A 17,440-nucleotide genomic window follows, 5' to 3' on the forward strand; every position below is an offset into this window, starting at 1 on the left:
TCAAATGCAGAGAGGATCATGGCAGAGGGAATGGACAGCTTTCCCCAATCATTGCTTTTGACTGCTTCGTCATCATTTAAAAATTTGAAAGCGCAATGCCAGGCATGGGGGGCATTTTTAACTTATATTCTAATATTTCCATAATCCCTATTCAGCAGAGGCCATAAATATTTGCTCCCCCCTTCACAACAGTTTTGTTTTAATGTATGGGAAAAAAGCATCAGACCAACTTGTCTAATTCAGAGTGCCATTGCAAAAAAGAGAAAAAATATTTACTTTTTTTACCCAATGGGTGCCAATGGTGAGTGGAGGAGATCATGACTGCGGCAACTGTTGGGTGCTCTACTGAGTGCACCTAGGTTTTGTACACATGCAGCAGAGCAATTACTAATATTGTGGAGGACCAACCTATATGAATTAATAAACTAGAAGGGGCTTCTTTCACCTGACAATTGTGGGACAACCTCTACAGAAAGAAATAGATATTAGAGGTGCATGTACATTGCATACACACCCACACAGTGTCTACCCAAAAGCAGGTTCTTTATATGCGGCAAGAAACTTTTCAATTGGAAGCACAAAAAGCAGGACATAGACACTAGAAACCCTTGTATCACAGCGGTGCATGTACATTTCAAGTAAATGGCATGTGTCCAAGCACTCTCTGCATAGACAATAGAAGGACACCTAACATTGCATTCAGCTCAGTGACAAGGTACCTCCTTTCCTTCGTATAAAGAGATGATTAGGGAAAAGAAAACCCCACTAAAAGAAATAGGATCATCCAGCAATAACTAGTGTCTCACCAGTAAAGGAGTGCGGTCCTTACCATAGCCAACCGTGACTAAAATGATTTGTCATATTGTAAAGAATCATGTTTCCTGTGCGTTACTTACAGGATTTAGCAAAACCTCAAATGTGATAGCAATCCACCTCACAGATCAACACAAATGCTCAATCTTAAAGCTTTTTTTTTTAATTAACGTGAACCCAACACACTGCACGTGGGTCGGAGAGCATGCAACAGACCATGGCCATCTTGCATAATTGTGAAGCTCTGCAGTATTTTTTTCGAGAAAACCACAGTTTAATAGCTGCCGGGGACCAAGCTGCATGGGAGAATAGTTGGACAGGCAGGTACCTGGTGGCTTTTCCCTACCTGCTGACCTAGAAAGACAGGTCTTTCACTATAAATGCATGTAGGAAGACCTGTCAGTCACTGACAATGAGAAGTCAAAATAGTCTATCTTGTGGCTCAGTCCACAGCGGCTATTAAAAAGGGACTGTTAGTACAGGATGCCTGCATAAACCAAGTCCCGTCACTCGGTGCTTCACGGCGGGGCCAAACATTTATATACAGCTTCTCACCTGCTTGTTTTCCCTCAATCTCCACCACCCTTCTTTGACAGCTCTGGCTTCATAGGGCCAGAGAAGGATTTAGATAGATGGAAACCTAACAGGTGGGAAGGTACATATAACCCCTTCCCGACCTTGGATGTTCCCAGTTCATCCTTGTCTGGGTACGTCCTGGCGATTTTGCATGCACGCGATCGCTGCCAGGTGATCAGCTGACATCATAGCTGGCCAACTGGCTCTCACTGACAGGAATGGTGTCGGCAGTTTAACCTTCCCGAATGGTGTGATCGATATCAATTGAAGCATTCAGAAGGTAGGATAGGGAGGGACTCCCTCTCCCCTCTGATCCGTGTCCTCGCAATGTCATCATGGGGGCCCAATAGTTGCCATGGTGACATCCAGGTCACCCGATAATGGCAAGACGCCTAGACCATGCAAGAAGCATAGTCTAAGGGGTGTGTGTGTCAGTGCAGCACAGACAGTAATAAACCACTAGATGGTGGCCCGATTCTAATGCATCGGGTATTCTAGAGTGAGTGAGTGTGTATATATATATATATATATATATATATATATATATATATATATATATATATATATATATATATATATATATATATATATATATATATATATATATATACATACATACACACACACACACACACATATATGTACATATATACACACACTATATAATTGTCTAAGGGTCACTTCCGTCTGTCTGTGTCACGGTTATTCATTCGCTGATTGGTCTCGCCAGCTGCCTGTCATGGCTGCCGTGACCAATCAGCGACGGGCACAGTCCGGAAGAAAACCGCCGCTCCTTCCTCCCCGCAGTCATTGCCCGCTCCGTACTCCCCTCCAGTCAGCGCTCACACAGGGTTAATGGCAGCGTTAACCGACCGCGCTATGTCGCGGGCGGTTAACGCTGCTATTAACCCTGTGTGACCAACGTTTTACTATTGATGCTGCCTATGCGGCGTCAATATAAAAATATCTAATGTTAAAAATAATAATAATTGAAAAAAAAAATCGTTATATACCGTACTCACCATCCGTCGGCCCCTCGGGTCCACAACAGGCCTTCCCTGCTCGCGACGCTCCGGTAAAAGGTCCAAGCTGCGATCTCACGAGATGATGACGTGCGGTCTCGTGAGACCGCTACGCAATCTTCAGACCGGAGCGTGCGACGCGCATCAGTAACTGGCTGATTCGATCCTGAGGCTCCGGAAGGTGAGTATATAACTATTTTTTATTTTAATTCTTTTTTTTAACAGGGATATGATGCATACTACGTGGCTGGGCAATAGCATATTCTAGAATACCCGATGCGTTAGAATCGGGCCACCATCTAGTGTGATATATATATATATATATATTTTACACAGCCCACGCAGTATTTTACACAGCCCACGCAGTATATTACACAGCCCACGCAGTATTTTACACAGCCCACGCAGTATATTACACAGCCCACGCAGTATATTACACAGCCCACGCAGTATATTACACTGCCCACGCAGTATATTACACAGCCCACGCAGTATATTACACAGCCCACGCAGTATATTACACAGCCCACGCAGTATATTACACAGCCCACGCAGTATATTACACTGCCCACGCAGTATATTACACTGCCCACGCAGTATATAACACTGCCCACGCAGAATATAACACAAGCCACACAGTATATAACACTGCCCACGTAGTATATAGCAGCCTCGCAGTATATAACACAGCCCAAGTACTATATAGCACTGTGGGCACCATATCCCTGTTAAAAAAAAGAATGAAAATAAAAAAATAGTTATATACTCACCCTCCGGCATCCAGCGAAGCGGTCCCTATGCGTGCGATGCGGCCGCCAGCTTCCGTTCCCAGCGATGCATTGTGAAATTACCCAGATGACTTAGCGGTATCGCGAGACCGCTAAGTCATCATCTCGTGAGACCGCAATGCATGCCCCGGAGCGTCGCGATAAGCGCGAAAGGCGCCGGAAGGTGAGTATATAATGATTTTTTATTTTTTTTCTTATTTTTAACATTAGATCTTTTTTACTATTGATGCTGCATAGGCAGCATCAATAGTAAAAAGTTGGTCACACAGGGTTAATAGCAGCGTTAACGGACTGCGTTACACCATGGCATAACGCGGTGTAACACAGCCATTAACCCTGTGTGAACGCTGACTGGAGGGGAGTATGGAGGGGGCACTGACGGAGTAGAAAGGGGCGAATTCGCCTGGTGGCCACGACCAATCAGCGACGTGGGATTTCCATGACAGACAGACGGAAGTGACCCTTAGACGATTATATATATAGATTGCAATGGTTATAACAGCGATCAGGCACATAAAAGTGAAAGTCCCTTAGAGTGACAAGTTTAAAAAAAAACAAAACTAAAAAAAGATATATTGTACCCATAAATCTGTATTTTTATGTACCATATTTTTCAGACTATAAGATGCACTTTTTTCGTCCAATAGTCCGGATGTACATGCTCTGGCTGTGGTGGGGAGGTGGGGGAGCGGCAGGGCTCAGGAGGCTGAAGTCGGTGGCTGTGGCCAACCCCTGTGGCGCTGCTAAAGAGAAAATATCTTTAATAGTGGACACGCCATTAGCCACAGCAGCCGGCTTCCTGCAGCTGCTTGGATTTAGCTTGTGCCCACTACTTAAGGCAATAAATATTCACTGCTCTCCACGCACATAGTCCTGGTGTGGGGAGCAGTACGTATTCCGTCAGCTGTCATCAGCTTGTAAGCAGCGTATGATGTCCCTGCCATGCGCTGTTTACAAGCTGTTTACCGTAGAATGTAAGTCCACAAGGACAGGGTCCTCTCCCCACTGTACCAGTCTGTCATCATAAATTTGTGTACCGTAAATTATATGTATAACCCTTGACGGGGTGCATTTTTAGAATGGTGTTACTTTTGGATAATTTCTTTCATATATGCCCCTGAAAGTCACCTCAAATGTGATGTGGTTCCTAAAAAAAAAAAAAAAAAAAATTAAAATATTTTGTTGGAAAATTGAGAAATTGCTGGTCAACTTTAAACTCTAAGGCCGGCCTCACACTGGGCGTAAGACAATACGCCACGTATTATACGTCCGTACTACGGCCGTAATACGGAGAAATGTTCCCAAAATATTGATCCGTAGTCAGGGTGTGTCAGCGTATTTTGCGCATGGCATCCTCCGTATGTAATCCGTATGGCATCCGTACTGCGAGATTTTCGCGCAGGCTTGCAAAACCGACATCTAATGGATTTATGTGCTCAAATGTTCGGGAAAACATATATACAGTATATATATATATATATATATATATATATATATATATATATATATATATATATATATATATATATATATATATATATATATATCATTGAGACACATATATATATATATTCTGTATTTAGATTTCATTCAGCGCGATATGTGTTAAAAGCCGGTAATTCAATTGCCGGCTTCTCATTTCTCCTGCACAAACCCGACAGGATATGAGACATGGTTTACATACAGTAAACCATCTCATATCCCCTTTTTTTTTGCATATTCCACACTACTAATGTTAGTAGTGTGTATGTGCAAAATTTCAGCGCTGTAGCTGCTGAAATAAAGGGTTAAATGGCGGAAAAAATTGGCGTGGGCTCCCGCGCAATTTTCTCCGCCAGAATGGTAAAGCCAGTGACTGAGGGCAGATATTAATAGCCAGGAGAGGGTCCATGGTTATTGGCCCCCCCGTGGCTAAAAACATCTGCCCCCAGCCACCCCAGAAAAGGCACATCTGGAAGATGCGCCTATTCTGGCACTTGGCCACTCTCTTCCCACTCCCTGTAGCGGTGGGATATGGGGTAATGAAGGGTTAATGCCACCTTGCTATTGGAAGGTGACATTAAGCCAGATTAATAATGGAGAGGCGTCAATTATGACACCTATCCATTATTAATCCAATTGTTGGAAAGGGTTAAAAAACACACACACACATGATTTAAAAGTATTTTAATGAAATAAACACAGCGGTTGTTGTAATAATTTATTGTTCTCTCAATCCATCAGGAACACCCTCGCTTGGAAAAATAATAAACGCACAAGATACATACCTTCTGGTGAACCGTCTCGTCCCACGATGTAATCCATCTGAAGGGGTTAACTAATATTACAGGCAGGAGCCCTGCTAAATGCAGCTGTGCTCCGTGCCTGTAATCCCCCGGCGAATGAATGAAATGTAGGTCATTGACCTACATTTCCTTCAGTCGCGGTGATGCGCCCCCTGGTGGATGTCCTCATATGACCTGGAGCGTGGGAAAAAGTTCCCAGGCTGCAGTTCATGAGAACATCCACCAGAGGGCGCCTCACCGCGACTCAATGTAAGTACAGATCCTGCTTTCCTTTCAGCACCCGGGGGATTACAGGCACGAGCACCGCTGCATTTAGCAGGGCTCCTGCCTGTAATATTAGTTAACCCCTTCAGATGGATTACTTCGTGGGACGAGACGGTTCACCAGAAGGTATGTATCTTGTGCGTTTATTATTTTTCCAAGCGAGGGTGTTCCTGATGGATTGCGAGAACAATAAATTATTACAACAACCGCTGTGTTTATTTCATTAAAATACTTTTAAATCATGTGTGTGTGTGTTTTTTAACCCTTTCCAACAATTGGATTAATAATGGATAGGTGTCATAATTGACGCCTCTCCATTATTAATCTGGCTTAATGTCACCTTACAATAGCAAGGTGGCATTAACCCTTCATTACCCCATATCCCACCGCTACAGGGAGTGGGAAGAGAGTGGCCAAGTGCCAGAATAGGCGCATCTTCCAGATGTGCCTTTTCTGGGGTGGCTGGGGGCAGATGTTTTTAGCCACGGGGGGGCCAATAACCATGGACCCTCTCCTGGCTATTAATATCTGCCCTCGGTCACTGGCTTTACCATTCTGGCGGAGAAAATTGCGCGGGAGCCCACGCCAATTTTTTCCGCCATTTAACCCTTTATTTCAGCAGCTACAGCGCTGAAATTTTGCACATACACACTACGAACATTAGTAGTGTGGAATATGCAAAAAAAAAGGGGATATGAGATGGTTTACTGTATGTAAACCATGTCTCATATCCTGTCGGGTTTGTGCAGGAGAAATGAAAAGCCGGCAATTGAATTACCGACTTTTCACTAACACCGCTGCGTATTTCTCGCAAGTCACACTGCTGGTCCGTGTGGAATCCGTATTTTTCTCGCCCCCATAGACTTTCATTGGCGATTTTTTTGCGCAATACGGTGACAAACGCAGCATGCTGCGATTTTGTACGGCCGTAGAAAGCCGTATAATACTGAACCGTAATATACGGCTAATAGGAGCAGCCCCATTGAGAATAATTGTGCCGTTTATTTTGCGAGTTTTACGGACGTAGTTTATGCGCTCATACGTCCGTAAAACTCGCTAGTGTGAGGCCGGCCTAAGGCCTCTTTCACACTTCTGTCTTTTTCCTCCCATCGAAATCCGTTGATTTTTTAAAAAACAGGATCCTGCAAATTTTTCTGCAGGATCCTGTTTTTTCCCATAGACTTGTATTAGCGACGGATGGCCATCCGTTTCATCAATCGTGCACTGGATCCATCGGAAAATAGCGGTCCGTCGGGCGGAGAAAACTCTCTCTCTCTCTCTCTCCAGAATTTTATACCTACAAATTCAGGCACTGCCTCATTCGACGCATCCGTCAAGAAACTGGATGCGTTTGATCAGTTTTTCCTTATTTTCGTGACATCCGTCGATACGTCACATCGACGCATTGTGACGGCCGCCTGCCGACGTAAATGTGAAAGAAGCCTAACTTCCTAACAAAATGTCTAGTTTGTATCAGTACAATTTTTGAAACACACGGAGCGCCCACCAGGGCCTTAGGGTACTCGGAACTGAGCCGGTTCTTAAAGGGATGTGTCACGGTGGCAGTGGCCCGTTCCGTGGCCCTGGGCCTCCAATAAAAGGGGTTGAAGTAAATGTGAAATAAAGTTTGTTCATGACGCCACCTGTGGTATTTGGTCAGGGATGACCAATGCTGCTTAACCCCTTCATGACCTAGGGATTTTCCGTTTTTCCGTGTTCGTTTTTCGCTCCCCTCCTTCCCAGAGCCATAACTTTTTTATTTTTCCGTCAATATGGCCATATGAGGGCTTATTTTTTGCGAAACAGGTTGTACTTTTGAACGATATCACTGGTTATAGCATGTCGTGTACTGGAAAACGGGAAAAAAATTTCCAAGTGCGGTGAAATTGCAAAAAAAGTGCAATCCCACACACTTTTGTTTGGCTTTTTTGCTAGGTTCACTAAATGGTAAAACTGACCTTCCATTATGATTCTCCAGGTCATTACGAGTTCATAGACACCTAACATGACTAGGTTATTTTTTATCTAAGTGGTGAAAAAGAATTCCAAACTTTGCTTAAAAAAAAAAAAAAAAATTGCGCCATTTTCCAATACCCGTAGCGTCTCCATTTTTCATGATCTGGGGTCGGTTAAGGGCTTATTTTATTGCGTGCCGAGCTGGTGTTTTTAATGATACCATTTTGGCGCAGATACGTTCTTTTGATCGCCCGTTATTGCATTTTAATGCAATGTCGCGGCGACCAAAAAAATTTATTCTGGCGTTTTTTCTCGCTACGCTGCTTAGCGATCAGGTTAATGCTTTTTTTTTTTTTAATTGATAGATCGGGCGATTCTGAACGCGGCGATACCAAATATGTGTAGGTTTGATTTTTTTTTATTGATTTATTTTGATTGGGGCGAAAGGGGGGTGATTTAAACTTATATATATTTTTTAATTTTTTCACTTTTTTTCACTTTTGCCATGCTTCAATAGCCTCCATGGGAGGCTAGAAGCTGGCACAACTCGATCGCCTCTGCTACATAGCAGCGATCATCAGGTCTCGCTGCTATGCAGCAGAAATGCATGTGTGCTATGAGCGCCGACCACAGGGTGGCGCTCACAGCCATCCGGGATCAGTAACCATAGAGGTCTCAAGGACCTCTATGGTTACAATGCAGAAGCATCGCTGACCCCCGATCATGTGACGGGGGTCAGCGATGCTCTCATTTCCGGGCCGCCCGGCCGGAAGCGCCGGTTAAATGCCGCTGTCAGTGTTTGACAGCGACATTTAACTAGTTAATAGCGGCGGGTGAATCACGACTTCACCCGCCTCTATTGCGGGCACATGTCAGCTGTTCAAAACAGCTGACATGTCCCGGCTTTGATGCGGGCTCACCGCCGGAGCCCGCATCAAAGCAGGGGTTCTGACCTCGGACGTACTATCAAGTCCGAGGTCAGAAAGGGGTTAAAGGGGTCCACTGGGGTGATGTTATGGCAGCAGGGTTGGTATGGCTTCCCACAGGTGAGGCTGTGTCCCCAGGGCTCCTGATATAGTAGATAAAGATGGTGTAGTGCCAGAAAGAACTAGAGGACACAAGGTTGCAGTATCTTTACCTTTTTACTGGTGTAAGGCAGCTACAGTCCAGGGTACGGATCACAGGGATGGTGCGGTCCGGCTGGCCTGGAAGCGATTCTGAGATCCCCCCAGCCAGGTGAGGTTATAAGCCTTCCTTTCAGCGCTGTGTTGAAGTTCCTTGCTGCCTTAGGTCCACAAGGTCCTCACTTTCTTTCTGTCCCCCTTGTTGGTAGGACACTACCCGCATAGCAGGTAACAAGCCTTTTTACAGGGGTCTCTCAGGATCACAAAAAAAAAAAAAAAAAACCACACACAACACACACACTCAGAATCAGTGGGATCAGTTAAAGTTTTCCAGAGTCCAGAGTTACTACCACAAAGTGACACTGGTCAGAATTGTAAAATTTGGCCTGTTCATGAAGGTGAAAGCGGGCTTTGAGGGTAAATTATTGGCCCCTCCATAATGAAGAGCACCTATACTTGGTTTCAACAGTTATTCTGTGCTGAGAAGAATTCCTTTAACCTATATTGCCGGGCATGGTTTGGACCTGCGACATTGTTGCTCTGCTAGGCAGTTAGAGTACTAGCCTCTGCAGCATGGGACAAATGCAGGGGGACCGAATCTGGCTGCATCCAGCCAGCTTCGGAGCACTGAACAGACATTAAAGCATACTTCTGGTCTAGGTAACTTTGAGACCACAGGAAAGCCGGTAACGTTGTCAACTAGCTGTACAGTATAAAAGCATTAAGCTACTTACGGGTAGCGGCATTTCTCGGAGGCCCATGACAGCACGACGAGAGAGGGGATCCGCCCATCAGGAACAGGAAACCTACAGATACAAAAGGGCGGCACCTCTCCCCTGCATCAGTTGTATTTCAGAGCCTTGAGAGGACTACCGCGGTTAGTGGCACACAAAAATATACATTATATACAGTTTATATACAATATTATAACCCATATATTGGAACTGGGTATTATACGTGAGATATATACATTATAGGAGGTGCAACCCCCACGTGAATAGGGAGGGAACTAAGGGTGCTGTCATGGGCCTCCGAGAAATGCCGCTACCCGTAAGTAGCTTAATGCTTTACTCGGACTCCCATGACAGCACGACGAGAGAATTACAGAGATGTAACACTACCTTAGGGAGGGACTATAGCTTGCAGCACCCTTAACCCGAAGGTGAGATCAGAGGAGGCCCCCAAATCCAACCTATAGTGTTTAAAGAAGGTGGACGGGGATGACCATGTGGCCGCCTTACATATCTGGTCGATTGATACTCCAGATTTTTCCGCCCAGGATGTAGCCATGGCTCTGGTGGAATGCGCCCTCAGATTCTGCGGAGTCGGACCCCCACCTGCAGTATAAGCCAAAGAGATAGCCTCCCTAATCCACTTCGCTAGTGTGTACTTTGATACCCTGAGTCCCTTTCTAGGGTTTTGGAAAGATAAAAATAACGCATTATCTTTCTTCCATGTATCAGTAACAGAGATGTATTCTAACAGGCATCTCCTAACGTCTAGTGTATGGAGTAGCTCTTCTTTAGGGTTGGAGGGATTGGGAAGGAAAGATGGTCAAACTATCTCCTGTGACCTGTGAAACCGTGATGACACTTTTGGTAAATAGGCTGGGTCCGGTCTGAGGACTACCCTATCTGGCAGAAACTCTGTAAGGGGAAATTCTGGAGAGAGCTTGTATGTCCCCTACCCTACGGGCAGATGTTATCGCTACCAGAAATGCTGTTTTAAGGGATAGGGCCTTGATTGAAGCTGATTGTAATGGTTCAAACGGCTCTCTAGGTCAATGCTGACAGGACTAGATTAAGATCCCAAGGCATAGATCTATCCTTATGTATGGGTCTAGCCCTACTAGAAGCTTTAATGAACCTTGAGATCCAATAATTATTGGCGATGTTACAGGAAAACAAGGCCCCTAGGGCCGAGACTTGTACCTTTAGGGTACTAGTGGATAGATCTAGCTCTAAGCCCCTTTGCAGGAATTCTAAGATCTGTTTTATAGGAATTCCCTCTTCTAAATTAAAGTCAGAAGAGGCTAGGAATTTCCGCCAGGTTCTAGCATAGATTGTTGTTGTAATCTGCTTTCTACTTTTCATAAGGGTTTCAATCAAATTTGGGGAGAACCCTTTGTCCTTCAGTAACGCCCTCTCAAACTCCATGCCGTTAAATGGAGATTCTTTACTTGAGGATGGCTGATCGGACCCTGGTGGAGTAAATCTGGAATGTCCGGAAGCACCCAGGGGTCCTCTACTGACATGATCCTGAGCCAGGTGAACCAGGCCCTTCTGGGCCAAAATGGGGCAATCAAAATAACTCTTGCCCGATCCTCTCTTATCTTCCTGATTACCAGAGGTATCAAGGCCAGCGGGGGGAACGCATAAGCCAGCCGAAAGTTCCAACTGATCAGAAAGGCGTCTACCGCTAGAGGATTCTCCCTGGGATTTGAGGAACAGAATTTTACTGTATTTCGATTGTCCCTGGTGGCAAATAAATCCACCTCTGGATGTCCCCATTTGTGGACAATCTGGTCGAACACAAGACCGTTTAGAGACCACTCCCCTTGTCTCAGGGTGTTGCGGCTTAGAAAGTCCGCTTTTACATTTTCTTTTCCTCTTATGTGCAGTGCGGTTAAAGATAGAAAATGGTCTTCCGCAGTCTGGAATAGACGATCTGTCACCCTCATCAGTGATTCGGAATGAGTTCCACCCTGGTGATTTATGTACGCGACTGCCACCTGGTTGTCCGAGAGGATCTTGACGTGGTGACCCTGCAGATATGAGAGTAATTTTTTAACTGAAAGTTCAACCGCCATTAATTCTTTTTGGTTGGAGGAGGCTGATGTTAGGGGGTCCCATAGACCCTGAACTATCATGTCGTCCATGTGTGCTCCCCAACCTGAAGGGCTAGCGTCTGTCGTTACAATACGTGTCGCCTGTGTCACCCAGGGAACTCCTGCCGATAAATTGTCATTGATTAGCCACCATCTAAGAGATGTCAGTGCTTCTGGACCCAAAGTAATCTGACTTTGCAAGGACCCTTGTAAGATTCTGTCATTAACCAGTACCTCGGATTGTAAAGGTCTGGTGTGAAATTGGGCCCACCGGACAGCGGGAATGCACGAGGTTAGAGATCCTAACAGTGACAGCCTGTCTAAGTGTCATGGATGGATTATCATTTGCTCTAGACACCTGTTGTTGGATGTGTAATAACTTGTCGGGCAGAAGACAACACTGTTGGGTCTCTGAATTTAACAACAGTCCTAAGAATCTCTGTATTTTCTGGGGCTCTAATCGGGATTTTTCATAATTCACAATCCACCCCAGATGCTCAAGTTTGGTTGTGGTTGTCTGTAGCTGAGAGAGGCAATGGTCTGCTGAATTCCCAACTATAAGGAAATCATCCAAATAGGGGACAATTAAGATGTCAGACTCTCGTAAGTGCGCCATGACTTCGGACACTAACTTGGTAAACACCCTAGGAGCCGCTGATAAGCCAAAGGGAAGAGCTCTAAACTGGAAATGACGAATTTGTCCCCCCATTGACACAGCTACCCTCAGGAATCTCTGGAAGTCTTCATGTATTGGGACATGATAGTACGCGTCCTTTAGATCTACAACTACCATGAAGCAGTTTTTAAACAACATCTTTATTGCTGAACCAATTGATTCCATTTTGAACGATTCATTGGTCAGAAAATTATTAAGGCCTTTAAGATTTATGATCGTTCTAAATGATCCGTCCGGCTTCCTGATCAGAAAGAGAGGAGAGTAAAATCCCCTCCCTCTTTCTGATACTGGGATTTCAACCAAAACATTCTTGAAGCATAAGTTTGTGACCTCTGCTTCCAAGGCTGCTTGCTCAAGGGGGGAGGAACGTAAAGGGGTTAATTTAAATTTGTCTCGAGGCCAGTGATCAAAGTCAAGTCTTAGATCTTTCGCTATGATGCCTCGGACCCATTTACTGTTCGAAATGTCAAACCAAGCTGAGGAGAATGCTGACAGTCTACCCCCCACAGGGATCGCTAGTCATTGGTCCGGTTTTTTCTGTTCTTTCGAGGAACGGCGAAACATATAGCCCGTACCTCTTCCGCGTCTGTCCTCCCATCTAAAACTCTCTCTAGAGGGTGAGGATCCGCGTTTCTTCCCGCGACCAAATCTCCTCTTAATGAAGGGCCTGCGGTAGGATGCTGAAGACGGATTAGGAAATTTCTTCTTATCATCCCCCGCTTTCTCCAGCAACTCATCCAGAGTTGGTCCAAAGAGATATTCTCCTTTACACGGAATGGCGCAGAGCTTAGTTCTGGATTGAATGTCGCCAGACCAGCACTTCAACCATAAAGCTCTACGAGCCGCGTTGGAGAGTCCTGCTGCTCTAGCCGCCATCCTGACTGAGTCCACAGATGCGTCTGACAAAGGCCGCAGCATTCTGCATTGTTGGTAAAGCCTTCAGAATGGAATCTCTGGAAGCGCCGTCCTTGAGCTGGGATTCTAACTGATCCAGCCAGACCATTAAAGACCTGGCTGTACATGTCGCGGCAACTGCTGGTCTTAGAGATCCTGCCGCCGTCTCCCAGGTTCCTTTAAGGAAAGTATCTGCCTTTCTGTCAAGGGGGTCCTTGAGGGTCCCCATATCCTCAAATGGCAAAGAGGCTTTCTTTGACGCTTTTGCCACCGCCGCATCCAGCTTAGGGGCTTTATCCCATGTTTCCACAACCGGATCATCGAAAGGGTACCTGCGTTTCAACGCTGGCGGTAAGGAACCCTTTTTCTCGGGTTTCTTCCATTCTCGGAGAATCAGGTCTTGGATTGTTTCGTTCACCGGGAAAGATCTATGTTTTTTACGATCCAATCCGCTGAACATCATATCCTGCTTTGAGGGCTGCGGTTTGGGCTCTTCTATCCCCATTGTGCTTCTAACAGACTTGACGACTTTGTCAATTCTATCCAGGGGTAGACAGAATCGTCCAGACTCCTCATCTGATGAAGAGGAGGAAGGACTTGAGTGATAGGCACCCTCTTCTCTTTCTTCCTCCGAAGAATTAGAGTCCAGGGGGGTCCTATGTTTTGAACCTCCCGCTTGGGACAGGGACCGTAGGGATTCCCTTACTTCCAAACGGATCATTTCTTTCAGGTTAGCCGCACTCACAGATTCTTCCGCTACCTAGGGGAGGACAATATAGGTGATAACTACTATCTGACCTAATGTCACTTCCACCCAACCACTCCTGTAGACCTCACCGTCTGTTGTATACAGGGGGCACATCATTTTTTGGGACAAGAATCAGGTAAGGGGACCCCACAGAGGGCACATTCCTTATGCTTCGACTTGTCCGTGCTTTTCTTCCCCTAGAATGATAAAGTATAGGGGGCCTGCGCCACAGAGTGAACTTTCACGTAGATCACTTACCCGTGCGCCAAAGTAAGTACCGGAATACGAGGGGGTTCTTTCCTAGCCGAAGCTCTGGATCCTTTTGCGGACGAGCTTCTTCGACTGGACTGGTCGCTTCTGTCCTTGGGCTTCTGACGCACCTCATCCAGCTGCTGCTGCTGCTCACCACCACTCTCCATGATGATTTGCGACCAAAAGCAGGGCTCTGTAGTTGTCACCTGCTTAAATCCCCCTTGGATCCGGTCAGCAGATAGGTCAGACGCTGCCCCATTGGCTCAGGATACCGCAGGGAGGCAGGAAACCATGTGGGAGAAAACCGGCATCAGGATGCTATGGGCGCCGCCATCTTGGATCGACTGCGCATGCGCAGACACCCGGCGACCCGGAAGCGGCTGCTAACTCCGCCCCCTCACGTCACCGCACCCGGAAACGCTCCAGCACACGCTGAGAGCGGTGCAGGACGCCGGGGACGGACCGCAGCGCTCCGGGAGTTCACCCAGACAGCCCTGACGCCGGCACCCCACATTCACCGCACCGCTGCACCACCAATGGGTATACTTACCGGCGCCGACGCTGATGGAGGCAGGAAATCCTCCGGACTCCGCTCCCTGCTGCGAACGCCACCGCGTGCAGTCCAGCCAGGACCACCGTGGCGTCTCCAGGGTTCTCCGCACCGGCCGAGGTAGGAGACCCCCCCGCTACCAGATTCGGTCCGGCCGGCCTGGGCTCCTTTAGTTCATCTGTAGGCACCCGTCCCTTTAGGAACAGGAAACCAACTGATGCAGGGGAGAGGTGCCGCCCTTTTGTATCTGTAGGTTTCCTGTTCCTAATGGGCGGATCCCCTCTCTCGTCGTGCTGTCATGGGAGTCCGAGTAAATTAAAAATTTCTGTGTGAACAGTAAGAATTTTTTTACTACACAATATTGAAAAGTTCCTTGTTTTTAATCAGGAATTTGCTGTTTCACCCATTTAAAAACTTGAAACAACCCCTTAAACGAACACCTCTGCAAATTTGGAATCAGCAAGTAAGCCAATGAGAAGTAATTATTGTTTGCTTTCGCATCCTTTAATCAGTTACAAGCAGAAAAGTGCTATATGGACAAAGTACTGATAAGCCGCATGAAATCTTATTTTGCCATAACATCTGCTCTGTAAAGCAGTTTCGTCATCACATATCCTAATACAAGCTAGAAACTTAAACATTTCCCATAGGCTTCATTCACACATAAGTATTTGTAAAACCAGGAGCGTCTCAGTAACACAGAACACGTGTTATTTCACTCCTAAAATACTGACCAATCACTGCCGTAAGAATATAACCTCAGGACTGGTGAGGCTGCTGTAATTACTTTGTAAATTTATGTCGGAACAGATGTATATTTTTGAAAGTTTACACTCGTTCCGCCCAGTCAGTTCTTCAGTGTTCCTGTTTTCTGCTGCAGAGATATCACACTACTTACAGCTGTCAGTCAGGCCAGGCAGGCTGAGACTTAAATACACTTGAACTCATTCTATAGCTGCACCAAGAGTCTATTTAACAATATATGTACGGTAGTTCTTTTGAGGACAAATCTGCTTCTGTGAAACAAGGAGCAACCATTTATAAATTAGCTGCCTATGCCTGCAGCAGTAACTACCAATTTCCAAACTGCCTACTATTAGCCCTGGGTCTAGTGCAGGTTAGAAAACTGCCTATAATATCTAATCATCTCAATTTCTTGGCTTTAAGGGTATGTTTCCACAGTCAGGAAATGCTGCGGATTGGATGCTGCGTACAGCCACAGCATCCAATTCGCAGCAGCCAGATGTTACAGCACAGTGGAGGAGATTTTATGAAATCCCATCTCCACAATGCGTTCAAGGACGCAGGTGGCAGACCTGCGTATAAGCACATGACGCGCGTCTTTATAGACCGCAGCATGTCTATTTAAAAAGGGAACAGCGCTTGGGCGGAGCTGCATCCACAGCGCTGCATGTATGGAACATGGAAACAGCCTTAAAATAATCAGTGACCTTCATAGGGATGTATTAAATGAGAGTACACAAATGCAAAAACCCCACACACACACACAACCATAAACGTATCAAAGCAAGCCAGATCAGCGTTGGAACGGGCAGAGGTGAGTAGTTTTTTTTTTCTTTAATGTGAGGCGATTATACAGAATGGAGCACCACGCGGGGCCATTATTCAGAATGGAGGACTATGTGGGGCCATTGTACTGTATGGAGCATTATGTGGGGCTACTATACAGTATAGAGCACTATGTGGAGCCCATTACACTTTATGCAGGACTACGTAGGGCCCATTACAGTATATGGAGGACTATGTGGAAGTATTGATAGTCTGGGGAGTATATTATAATACCATAACTCATCACACAACCTGGGAGAAAAAATACTAGGCAGAATTTGTGCAGAAACTGAGCTGAAGTGTAGATTTTTATTTTGCAGAATGTCAATTTACTCCCATTGAGTTCAGTTGGAAAGCTGAAATATATGTCACAAATAATGTACCATCATTAGTAGAGGGTTTAGTTACACAGAGATTGGCTGAGGTCCAGGCAAGGGGAACAGAAGCATCACTGGACACAAGCATAGTATTTTGTCTCTTAATCCTACCCCTGGAGGTTTCTAGTAGATTTCCTGCTGAATTGTTCCACAGCACCTCTGCCCTGTGTGAATGTACCCTGTGAAAAGATAAGGCACTCTCTCAGCACTCCAGTTGGTTTTCTCATCTTGTCAATATATCCAAGCATGATAACTTTGGTATTGGCTGATAACATATTACAGGGACTATGTCACCAGGTTTGTACTAGGTCATCTGAGTAGTATGCGTTGGAGCTGAAACCTTGATTCCAGTGATCTGTCTGCATGTAACCATACTCAGAATGTTGCCAAATTGACAGAAAGCTGCTAATCTCTGGTGTGGGTACGCAGAGCAGTTGACTAGGCGGCTCAGGAGTCCTACTCCTGAAAAACCACTGATTGTATTGAAACGGCAACATACAGCCCAGTAAATGACATTGCTGGAATCAACTTCTCAGCCCCTAAACCATGCTGCCCTTGGATTACATAAAGGGAATAGGTCACCAGGTTTTTGTTAAAACACCACCCCAATGTTTTTTTTCTATAGCAATGCTGGAGTGATGCTTTAAATATAATGCCGCTGCTCCTTACTCACCTGCTGCCACCTTCATCCTTTTCCAGCATCAGCGTCGGTATCCGGC

At 45.7% G+C, this 17,440-nt stretch overlaps 1 protein-coding gene across 5 annotated transcripts in view; it reads right to left on the reverse strand.

Moving 5' to 3' along the window:
- Positions 1 to 17,440, reverse strand: part of GCNT1 (glucosaminyl (N-acetyl) transferase 1) — a 96,230-nt gene that overhangs the window by 59,470 nt on the left and 19,320 nt on the right. Inside the window, exon 2 of one of the 5 annotated variants that reach the window (XM_077249015.1) lies at positions 16,833 to 16,900. The exons of 3 other annotated variants lie outside the window; for them this stretch is intronic. The gene's annotated coding sequence lies outside the window, so the exon portion shown is untranslated. Of the gene's footprint in view, positions 1 to 8,842; positions 8,972 to 16,832; positions 16,901 to 17,440 lie in introns of those variants that run through there. One more of the 5 variants, XM_077249017.1, reaches the window with a different exon arrangement.

This window comes from Ranitomeya variabilis, chromosome 1 (assembly GCF_051348905.1).
Source record: "Ranitomeya variabilis isolate aRanVar5 chromosome 1, aRanVar5.hap1, whole genome shotgun sequence".
NCBI classification, from domain to species: Eukaryota; Metazoa; Chordata; class Amphibia; order Anura; family Dendrobatidae; genus Ranitomeya; species Ranitomeya variabilis.